Source organism: Euprymna scolopes, chromosome 11, assembly GCF_053919585.1.
Source record: "Euprymna scolopes isolate OS-2025 chromosome 11, ASM5391958v1, whole genome shotgun sequence".
NCBI lineage: Eukaryota > Metazoa > Mollusca > Cephalopoda > Sepiida > Sepiolidae > Euprymna > Euprymna scolopes.
Window position 1 is genome coordinate 1,578,573 of NC_136492.1, and position 12,635 is coordinate 1,591,207.

Here is a 12,635-nt window from a genome sequence, read left to right on the forward strand (position 1 = left end):
CTCTCTCTCTTACTCTCTCAAGGCTCGCTGCTTATATTGTGGGGGCGTGGACTGGGTCTCTTCCCGTTTCAGGTCGTTGGCCAATCAGAATTAAGGGATCACTGTCCGTCAAATCTTCGCCAGGCAGTCTATACCCAAAAAAGGAGCTGTCTTTCTTTCTCTGTTGGCATTCGGTTGTTTCCTAATGGAACTTGACAGAACCTAAAAACAGAGATGCCTAACTTAATTATTTTTGAGAGGACATAAAAACAGCTGAATCCGATTCCACAAAGGCCACGCGTCTTTTTCAATAGGGTCACGTGTCGCCCCGCTGTTCGGCGACTGTTTGCTTTGTAGATCAGAATTTCATTGGTATCCTCGCCACCCACGGGCTGTCATGGCCAATTTAACGTCATCACGTTCTTCCACCATAAGCTACGATCTTATCTTTTTTTCTCTTCTTTTCGTCGTTTACAGCTGCCTGTTTTCCCTTTCTTTTTCCACGGGTTCACCGCTACTCTTGGCCTTTTGGTCAGGATCAAAGTGCAGCATCTGTTCTTCGGATGCCGCACTTCCATTTCTTGTTCTCTTTCGGTGGAGGAGAAATCCTTCACGACTGGGACAATTCTTATTTTTGTACCCTTGAGCGTCTCTCATATATATATATATATACATAATCATATATATATATATATATATATATATATATATATATATATATATATATATATATATACAGGGTGGGCCAAAATAAGGGTCCTATCTTTAAATTTGAATAACTTCCACAAAATAAAAGTTAAACTCACCAAACTTTATGTGTGTGTAGACTGACCCTTCTGAGATTTTTTTTAAATGAACAAAACAAATTTTGGCCGAAAAACACTTCTTAAAACTTACATGAATTTATGAATATTTAAAAATAGGACCCTTATTTTGGCCCACCAAATATATATATATATATATATATATATATATATATATATATATATATACAGGGTATCCATAAAGTTCGTGTGCACTTTAAAAAATTTATAACTTTATTTATATTTGCGATAGAAATAATCTGTAAAAAATGTTATAAAGTTTCATGTATCTAGTTTTAAGTATAGTTATTGAATAATTTTTCACCACAAAATTCGTAACAATTTTTGATAAGTAAAAAATAATAAAAAAATATTTTCTTTTGTTTTTCAGAATCAATTTGATCCCATGGTTTCAATTGAGGGAAAAGTAAACTGTGTCCTTTGGTTGGCTGAATTGAAATCTACTATTGCTGTAAAAAGAAAGTTTAGAATTGAATACAATAAAAAAGCGCCTCATAGGAACACCATTGTTAAATGGATAAAAAAAAAATTAAAGAGACAGGCTCTGTCCATGATAAACCACGGTCTGAAAGGCCATGTGTCAGTGACGAAAGTGTTGCTTCCATAGAAGAATCCTTTACTGCAAGTCCAAGAAAGTCTATAAGACGGGCATCATTGGAGATCGGACTGCCAAAGTCTACTGCGCATAAGATTCTGCAGGCAAAACTTTATATGAAAGCTTACAAAATTCAATCAAGTTGTTAGAAGAGGATTATTATGCACGGCTAACTTTCTGTCACCAGTTCAATGAAAAACTTTGCAATGATGATGCGTTTGTGAGTAATTTACTGTTTTCTGATGAAGCAACATTTCACATTAGTGGCAAGGTCAACGGCATGATTGCCGAATTTGGGGAACTGAAAACCCAAATAAAACTGTTGAACATGAAAGGGACTCTCTTAAAGTTAATGTCTGGTGTGCTTTGGAAATAAATCGAATCATAGGGCCATATTTTTTTAAGATCTTGTTATTAACAGTGACAGCTACTTAGATATGTTGCAGATTTACTTTATTCCGTAACTTGAACAATTAAACTTGAAAGATGATACAGTGTTTCAACAAGATGCAGCTCCTTGTCACTTTGCTCGGCGTGTTAGTCTGTTTCTAAATCAGGAATTTCCTAACAGATGGATCGGAAGGGGTGGACCATTTCATTGACCTCCACGTTCGCCAGATTTGACTCCATTAGATTTTTTATGGGGACATGTGAAAAAATTGTGTATGAAACCAAACCTAGTTCATTGGAAGATTTTAAAGCTGGAATAACTAATGTGATTTCAGGCATTACTATAAATCATTTGGCAAATTTATTTCGTGAATTGCAAAATCGTATCACAGATTAATGTGGAAAAATTTACATGATGGCGTACATTGCTAGGAGTGTTTTGTAGGGAGTCGTCAAATCTCTTAAATGACCATTCGGTGCGTTCGTCCGGTTCAAGCGTCATGAAATTAAAGTCCAGGAAGTGAGAGCTACTAGTTTTGAAGCCATAATATTGTCTTATGGTTTGCCAAACATTTGTTAATGATGTTGAGTTCTTAACAATGGAACTCCGTGATATGCTGGGGCAGTAATTTGCTACCTATTCAAACATCATTTCCAGAATATTATTTTTTGAATAGTGGTGAGTTTGTTGACATCAGGTATTTCTGTACCATTATTTGTGAAGCTCCGGTACGGATGAACTCGTGACTTCTTTTACCAGTTCGTCGGAAGGAATTAAGCATAATTGTTATCAGGAGACAGAAAATATACGAGATTATTTTTTAACGCCTCAAAGAAAGAGATGGTCTCATTATTTCCCGGACACCACTACTTAAAGACGCGTGCAGACATACTGAAAGATACTTGAATAACTGGTATTTATGGATAAGAGACGCTTCGACAGTCAGGTTTCGTCGCCATAATCCCTTTAGGCGATTGCGCAATCAGTTGGTTGGTAATATACTCTTTATTCAAAGGAATTTTTTTTTACTCATTCGGAATAGCGAATGAGGGCAAATAAATCGCTGCCACCACGCCAGTAAATAAGGTATATCACACGACACAGTATGAAGGGGTGAAGAGATTTTATTTTCGAGCGCACAGAACAAAACACAAAACAAAACTAAAAACGTAAACAAAAATGAAAGAGGCAGACGACAACTAAAGTAACACTGTCATACTGAGTTATCTCCCTTGACCGATATGCTGTCATAATTCAATACTGGTACAATAAATGAAACAAAAAGTGGCATCATAATTACATGAATGGCTTTCCGCTACGAATCAGGTGCTTTCAAGAATTAAAATTTTCAACATGCTTCAAGAAATAAACGGTAAGATAGACAACATCTTGAAACTTTGAATATATCAAATTGACGAGAAAGTTGTGTCGGAATTTTTTATTTGGATTTCAAATTATTTATTTACAAATTAATTGTCGTTATACCTTTACATTTTATATGCTTTTTAGAGCGTTTGTCGCTCTATCCAATCGTTTAAATTATAACTGTTTTACAACAATTATATCTTCTTTTCAGAACGTTAAATAAAAGATGGGAGAAACACAAATTCGCACAATTTTTTTTATTTCAATTCAAGCTAGGCCGAAAAAATGCTGGAACAGTTAGGGATATAAACGAAACGTTTGGCACAGAAACCACTACTCAACGCACAGCGCAATGGTGTCTTAAGAAATTTCGTGGCGGCGACGAAAGTGATGGGCACAGTGATCAGCCATCGGATGTTGATAACCATCAATTAAGAGCCTTCGTCAAAGCCTATCACTTACGATGAAAAGTGGGTTTTTACAACTGGCGAGGCTCAGCTTAATTGTTAGAGGCCGACGACACTTACCGAAGCCAGATTATTAGCAAAAGAAGATCCTGCTGACTGTTTGATGATCTGCTGCCGGTCGCATCTATTACAGTTTTTTTTCCAATGCAGGGGAAACCATTACGCAAGGGAAGTACTGTCAACAAAAGGATATATTACACCAGAAACTTCGATAACAGCACCCAACATTAGTAAAGAAAAATAGCCTAATTCTCCTCCACGACAATACCATATTGCACCTTGCTAAATCGGCCCTGCAGAAGTTGAATGAATTGGATTACGAAACTACGCCATACTCTCCAGGTCTCTCTCGCCTACAAACTATCAATTTTTCAAGAATCTCGGAAAGGTTTTTTGCGTGAGAAATGCTTAAAAAAATCTATCAAAACACCTAGCGCGACTTCATCGCCACCGGAATGCAAGGTTTTTACGTTACTTGTATAAATACACTTGTTTTACGTTGGCAACAGTGTGTTGATTCTGGCGGTTTTTATTTCGATCAATAATTTTTTGCTTGAGCCGACATATATTCAATTGAATATTAAAGTTAAAACCGCAAGAGCTTTCTCGTCAACCTGATAGGTCGTTTGATATATATACACTCGTGAGCCCCCCCCCAAAAAAATGGGCCAAACAAATTTTATATTGAACAAAGAACAATTGAACAAGGAAACTTAAACGAAACTAATAACACAGAACAAGACATTTACTTGAAAAAATGTTTTGTATGGAATAGCATTCCCTTTTGATTTCTTTTAAAGATGAATCCTTTTAGACAGGCTCTTAACCAAAGTGGAACACTGTGAAGAGGACATGCTATACCATTCGCTTTACACAGCTTCCCACACTTTATCATTGTTTGAAAAAGTTCTTCCAACCAATGCACGAGATATTATGGACCAAATATTCTCGATTGGGTTTAAATCGGGGTTTTGACCTGGCCAAAACATCACATCAGTTAAATTATCAGAAAACCATTTTTTGTGACTTTAGCAGTGCGTGCAGGGGCATTATCATGTTTAAAAATAATGTTCTTGGATATTCCCAGTTTCTGGATTCTTAGTAACAGTCCTGTTTCTAATATTCGAATGTATATTCCTTTGCATTGATTGACTTCTCACAGCTAATAAGTTACCCAACTCCTGCTGCAGTAAAAGTTCCCCATACCATTATCCCTCCATTCCCGTGTTTAACTGTCGTTTTTATGCAACTTGGCGAAAATCTTTCTTCAGTTCTTCGATTGCGCCGTTCAGGAGCATCGGGAACATCACTAACAAGACAAAATCTGGATTCTATCTAACCGGAATACATTCCTAAACCAGTCTGTATCTTTCTTTCCATAACACGAGAAAACTCTCCTTTTATCATTGATGTTCTTCTTAGATAAAAATGGCTTCTTAGCACGCCTTTTAGGGGAAAATCCCATTTCTTTCATTCGTCTAGATGTAAAAGCACATAAGATATTAATGGATACACACTCGAGAGTCAAAACAATGAAAAGAATATGCTGTTGCCCTAGCCTTAATCATCTCATAAAATGTATCGCAAAAACATACTGAATTTTCAAGAAGCTATGACAATATAAATGCCTGTACAAAAAGTATTGAAACTTATTGAAAGCACCTTATATATATATATATATATATATATATATATATATATATATATATATATATATATGTTTCAATTCAAATTAGAATTAAAAATTAAAAATCTGTTTCATAAGAAGGAACGACAACAAAGTCAATAATTTGATTTTGTTGTTGTTCTTTCTTATGAAACAGATTTTTAATTTTTAATTCTAATTTGAATTTTAAATTGTCAATCACATTACTAAATATTAAAGTAGCTCTAGGATATTTGCCTATCGAGCTTATTATATATCTGAATTACAACGAGCACTGTTCTTTTCTTGTATTTTAATTAAATTAGTAATTTTACTATCACATTAAAATACACTCTGCTCTTTAGACTACTGTTCTAACCCCATTAAATTATATATATATATATATATATATATATATATATATATATATATATATATATATATATATATATATATATATATATACTAACATTTTAGGATTTTTCGTGTATTGATGTTCATATTGATACCCTATTTTATTTAAGAAGAAAATGCAACTTTGTTATATATAGGTTGTGGAATTGCATTCATGTGCAAAAATCTAGCTAATTTGCATATTCTTTAAAACATTGGTTATTAATTCCCTATTAGTTTTTTTCAGTTTTCTTATGGTATGATTATCTATAATTAATTATTACGTGTAATTATATTCATGCAGATATTCTACATGATTTATACTTGTGTAATATTTACGTAAAAATGTTATAGTAAACACAGAACTATTTCTGTATATATTTCTGTATGCGTACATATATATATATATATATATATATACATTTGTTAAAAGCTTTTTTCCTACACCCCCCCTCACAAAAAAATTCCTACCAAACTCCTCCGTCAGTTTTTGGTCTACAGACATGAAACTTTATATATAGGATATTTGAACTCATGCGAAACTTTATATTTGGGTTTTAGCCGAGGGGAAATCGATGGAAAAGTGTGAAAGTTAAAAAAGGGAATTTATTAGATGAAAGTCGACGGACACCATTACGAATATGCATGCGTAACGTAATATTTTAAGTTTTAGCCTTGCAGCAAACATGTTTGCTCAAGCATTAACGTCAAAAGAAAAATTAATCGAAAACTAAACGTTTTGATTTCGATTCTCGATTGTGGCACACGATTCATTTTTTTTTTAACTTATAAATAATTACTATATATTGTGTCCAATCATGAATCAAAATATACTATTTAAGAGTATTTTACGACCAGGCAATGCCGGGCACCTGCTAGCACACACACGCACACACACACACACACACGCACACACACACATATATATATATATATGTGTGTGTGTGTGTGTGTGTGTGTGTGTGTGTGTGTGTGTGTGTGTGTGTGTGTGTATTTAGTTTAGTTAAAAAATAATTCACGAATCGAATTCGATTTTGTTATTTTTTCGTGAATACAAAAAAAGGGCAAGCCAACATCTTTTTCTCATTAACAAACCACAAACCACCTGGATATGACCTTAAACTATATCCGATGGTGAGGTCTAGCTTGCGGGCTTTGGGGAGTGTGGAGCCACCCTTTAATTGCCATTGCTCCCAGGTCCACTCTGACCCGGAGTGGTAGTATCTGTTAGGGTCCCAACTATGCGTTAAATAGAAACCGAATTAAAAAAACAAATATACACTATTAAAAAAGTGTTGTTCAAAATCTTTGGATTCGGCATTAAATAACCTGAAAAGGGTTGATATGCCGTAAAATAAAAACAAACAAACAATAAACAAATCATATTTAATGTTATCAATGTGATGTTGCTATGCAGTCATGTAACACAACGGTTTCTTGTACGAAACAAATAACAGCTACAGAAATTGCAGAAAAAAATCTGTTGCGGAAAAAAGACGTTATGGTTCGAATATTGTTAGGACTGCGTTTTTTTTACAGTTAATTCATATTATTTTTTCCTCATATTTTTTGGTTGGAAGAAATATATTTATGAATCAACTCTATTTATGTATAGAATGCATTTTGTGTTTGTGTGTGGGAGTTCATTCACTAATGACCCCGAAACGGTTAAATCGATTTTTTCTAAATTTCAAACAAATATATTTCATATGTCTGGTAGTGTTTTTCTTACCGGAATGTCTCTGATAAGTATAGAAAATCGGTAATCGAAAAAGTCAGAATTAAGAAGAAATAGCTCGATTAAAACCCAAAATTAACAGTCCAGAATGACATTTGAGAATTTTTCGCGTACAAAAACAAAAGTCCGGCGTATATAATCACTAGTAGGTTGTCTGATAAAACAGAGCGCGTTCGAAATGAATGTTTCTTTTAAAGCACAATCGAACATGATACTTGACTTTTGCATTTTTTATCTTACTTGAAGATAATTTATAAAATTAACTTTTTATAATCAACAGTAGGTTCTAGAGAGTGCAATGCAGACTACCATATTTTGTGAACTACGCACCTCCGATGCTTATAGAAGGTCATCAATTGATTTGATTGAGAAATGGATGATTTCACAGATTTCGATGACAATAAAATTATGCGACGTGTGAAAACATTCGTTGATCATTATTCAATCCCAGGTAACGTTGGAATTGACTGCCAGTATATACACTTATGAGCAAAAAAAAAAAAAGAAAAAAAAAGGACCCAGAATGAAAGAAGGAAGAAATTAATTTTTCAATATTTTCCTATAGAATTTTTGGTAATTTTAACTGAAAATTTCTATTTTGAAGATCATATAATAATAAGTGGAAAAATTAATCCTAAAAATGGTAAGACCACATCTTGGCGAAGATATAAAAAAACCGAATTGCAGGATTAAGTTAGTCCAAAATGACTTACAAGCAGAATTTTGATATTTTAAGACAAGAAAACGTGAAAACATCTCTTTCTGTAATGAGGCGAATTGGTCAAAGGTTACAAGTCGAACGCTCGGTAAAAAGGAAATCTGGATCTGGACACCCTAGAGTGATGTGGTTCTCGATTGATTAACTGTGTCTCACTGTGTCGAATATATACTCAAGAGTAAAAACAACGAAAAGAATATTTTATTGTCATAGTCCTAGAGATGACTACCCAATTTTTATGATTTCAAGTTCAAATGAACAGCTACAGCAGGAATTGGAATACATCTTACCAAAGTCTGATTATCAGAGATGATGAATTTCAAAAATGCAATCTTGACGTATGGAGATTTTAGAAGAATGTTATGCAATAAAATTTTGTTTTTAACTTGTAATAAATGCTACAGAAACGTATGGAGTTCTTCAGATTGCCTTTGGACGATCTTGCATGAATTGAGCGTCAGTTTTGAATAGAATAAGACATTCAAGAAATGCAGTAAGTCTCTTAATGATGATGATAGGTGTGGTAGCAATAAGGGAGTCAGAACACCAGAGTTGATTGGCCAAATAAAGAATTTCATGTTTAAGGACCGTCGTGTGACAATAAGTGCAGACTTTGTGAAGACCATTTGAGAGAGCTGAAATAAATTTATATTTAAAAAAATACAAAGTTTTATTCTGTGATTTCACAAAAGAAGGAAGAACAGAGGTCTTAATTGGTTATGGTGTTGGTCATTTCATGTTTCATCAAGGAGTCCAGCAGTGAAGATAGAAGAACTCTTGGATAAAGAAAGGTATGAAGTATATATTATTCTTCTTATAAAAAATGATATCTTTACGTAAATTGTAACAAATACCCGTATGATAACTCTCTTATACAACATGACTCCGTTTACACGTAGATATCATGTCCCCTGTCTAAACAAATAATACATACAATTTATACGTTTATCTGGTGCCGTTATAAGAAAAATATCTCCCACCTCACTATATAACAACGATTCTTGTGGTTTGGTAATGCATGATTTTAGGGAGTACGTCTAAAGCTAAAGTTGCCCATCTCCTCATACATGCAACATGATGGCTGCCTATCTGAGACAACGATTGGGTGTTTTCTTTCATATCTTCTGTGTAATAATTAATTTAGTTTAATGCCTCTTTGTTTAGTAGAATTCGAAAGTCCAAATGCCGTTGTAATGGTCTACGTTAATTGCTGGTAATTTTCCGTGTTAAAAAAAGCTGCGATATGTTCACCAGATACAACTCTCGGCATTTAAAATATATATATTGTCGCCATTACATATCCCATTTACTCGATTCTTAAAACAAAGTCTTTTGTGATAATTTCATTTTTTGACAATCTTTTACAATCGTCTTGTAACCTATACACTTGGTTAACCTTTCTACTTTGGTAGATATTAGCTTCGTCATCTGCTATTTTGTCGATCTTATCAGTTTTTTGCCTTCTATCTTTGACAAAAAAGTATTTGTAGAAAAAGTTGTCGAATGAACGTAGCATGTTTGTCATTACGTTGGAAGTCGCCAAAATGTAATAATGGAAGAAAAGAAGTGCCATTGTAACATTTAAAAACAACTTTATTGGTTATCTTCGTTAGCAAGTTTAAGGAAACAAGTTGTATAGAAAAATCGTCAGTCGTTGAAAGTGTTTCTGTGTAGAGACATTGTGGATTATACATTACTGTTGAAAGAGACAAGTGTTCATTGGATACGTGTTGAAGTTGGTAGTTGGAGTGTGCGTCCATGTATGAACGGAACAAATGATTGGAGAGTCCTATGGTAAAAAGAGAGTATGTGTTTTTACCGCATGTGAAAATAGACATGTTGGCTTCTTTGTATTCCGTCATAGTTGAAACCCGAACCCAAAGACTGGTTGAATTTTGTTGAGTCCCAAGAGAGAAGTTGGAGGCGACAAGTCCGTTCCACGTGGAGTTGTTGTCAGTCCACGACCTAGGAAGAAAGGGAGAGTGTGTGTTGACAGTTTAACGTTTTATAAACTCGGTCACGTGACTAACAACTGGCTTCTGATTGGACATGCCAGGAAGAAAATGTATTTCAAAATCTCCAGCCGCGAGAATTCGCTCCTACTTGTGTTTCTTGCAAATCCGTCTACTACATATTGTTCTTTTAACAAAATCCTGAAGTTTTAATCGTTCTATAATTATTTCGATCTCTGTTATAAAATAAGAACATCCTTTGGGATTTTGTAAGATTTTTTCAAAGTTAATTGTTAATGATGGTGGTTTTGGCTGTTCTACATACGAGTAATGAACCTATTCGTAAACCAATAGTACGAGACGGTCAGTAAGGGAAGCAAAATGGGCGAAAACCTCTTCTATAGCTCGTAGGGAAGACCATTGATCCGAGATCAATCCCGCATGATTTTTTCAGAGCATCCAGTACTTCTTTTATGCCTCCTTCGGACAAGAAAACTCAGCTAAAGAGGCGTCGCACGTAGCCATTTTAGAGAAAAACTTTTGAAAATAAGAGCGAACGCCCCGTGCAAATTCCTCTGGGTTGTTTGGTCATTTACAATCGAACTGTTCAACAATCAATGTGTTGAAACTAAATTATTTTGAGAAACCTTTCTCTTCCGGAAGTAGGCAGTGCCGGGCCAACCCGATCCCTTCCTATTGTTTGTCGCTGATTTTACATTACAACTATATTCATTCTAAGTGTTACATCTGAAAAAATTGAAAAACTTCGACTTGAAACCATTTACTTCCACTATCACACCGAGATTTAAAAAAAAGAAGCCGAATCTAAGAGCAAAACTGAAGACCAAAGGACAACCTTTAAGTATCGATAGACGACCCTATTGAACGCTCTGAACTGATCTAAATTTCATTGTCGACTTTATATATGATCAGTACCATGTTCCCGAAGATCAGGCACCCTGGAGAAAAGTTCTTGAAAATGACAGCGAAAACTCTGTGCAACTTACTCTTGATCGTGTGGCCGTATATACCACAAATCTTATAGGAACGTATTAGGCGATGAAAGATAAGTTGCAGATGGTTGGCTAAGATATTGGCCAATATATATTGCATTTAACTTTCCTGCAACTTTTGTCCTTACGAAGAAATTCAATGATACCTTTGGTAATGTACTGGATAATAGACACATTCATAAACAAAGAGTAGTAGTGGACTGTTTTGTCGTTTACAACACAAATGTGTTCGGGACAAGAAAGCATTGTTCTTTTTCCTGGCATCGTGATAGCTCTACAATTATTCTTGTCTCTCTTATAAGATCATTATTTAGCTTTTTGTAAAATTCTTCAACGTTAATTTTTACCGATTATGGTTTACACCATTCGTAGTTTTCAGGCTTTTTCTTTTTTTTTACATAGGAATCACCACTTATCAAGGCCCAGAGGTCACTCGAGGATAAGGGTTAAAGAGTGTACAGTAGACGTTGGACAATATAGTAACCATTAGTAATGGAGATTCAGTAAATTTGTTAACTTATATGAAACGGCTCATCAAGAATTTGTTTACGTTAGACTTGAAAACAACCATATTGTAGTCAGCTGGAAAGCAGGAAAACGGAAGACAATTCCATAGGCGTGCAGTTCTAAGAAAGAAGCTTTGTTCATGGAATCTACGTTTAGGTTTAGGCACAGATAAAGAGTGGGGGAAATTAGTGATCACCGCCTCAATCTTTCCTTTTTATACTTGTTTTTTTTTTATTTTGATACTTTTGAAATCACTGCTATATATTGGGTACAATATCATAATCAATAGAATGTTTGCTCTATAAGTTAAATATAAAATTTGCACGCATAAAATATTATTTAAGTGTATTTTATGACAGGGCAATACAAGACAGACTGCTAATATAAACAAAAGAAATCCGTAAATTAATTTGTATCATTTAACCTATTTGTTTCATAACATTTTCAAATTTGTTATTGTTCATTCTTTTAACTGACATATTTAATATCCAGTTATTTATAAAAGAATGGACAATCACTCTATCTCTGATATAAATAATATTTAGTTATTTTACGAGAACAATGTCAATCGTTCTGCATTCATAGAATTTCAATATCTATTATCTTTTAACGCCTGCGTATTGTATCCGATTCTAGCTTTTTCCTAATATGATTTTCAAACTTATCTAGTTTTGCTTTTTTATTTATTCAGGCCTGTCAATTTCATAAGAATACGACCTGCAACGATACTGAAAAACTCTAGCGAAACGGCACGATATGATCCCGAGCAACTCTAACGATACGACTCAAACAACTCCGTCCAAACATCACACCAGAGCAACCCCGACAGTTATTTCCTTAATAGCTCTGGGGTCGTCTTTTCATAACTTTTGCATGGATTCATTTTTTCAAAGGTGCGTATAAAATCACATATAAAACCAGTAAATGGGGACATTCAGTTTTTGTGGGACTGGGATGGTTAATGTTTTTGATATTTTTCATCTCCATGGCGGTTGCTCTCTTTTGAAATACTTATATTGTTTTTTTTGTTTTTTTTTGATAAACATTC

The 12,635-nt window shown here is 34.2% G+C and overlaps 1 protein-coding gene and 1 pseudogene across 1 annotated transcript in view; one reads left to right on the top strand and one right to left on the bottom strand.

Annotated features, from left to right (window-relative positions):
• Nucleotides 1-12,635, bottom strand: part of LOC145288257 (uncharacterized) — a 298,307-nt gene that overhangs the window by 224,106 nt on the left and 61,566 nt on the right. The window lies entirely within an intron of this gene.
• On the top strand, nucleotides 490-703 carry LOC145288448 (U2 spliceosomal RNA; annotated as a pseudogene).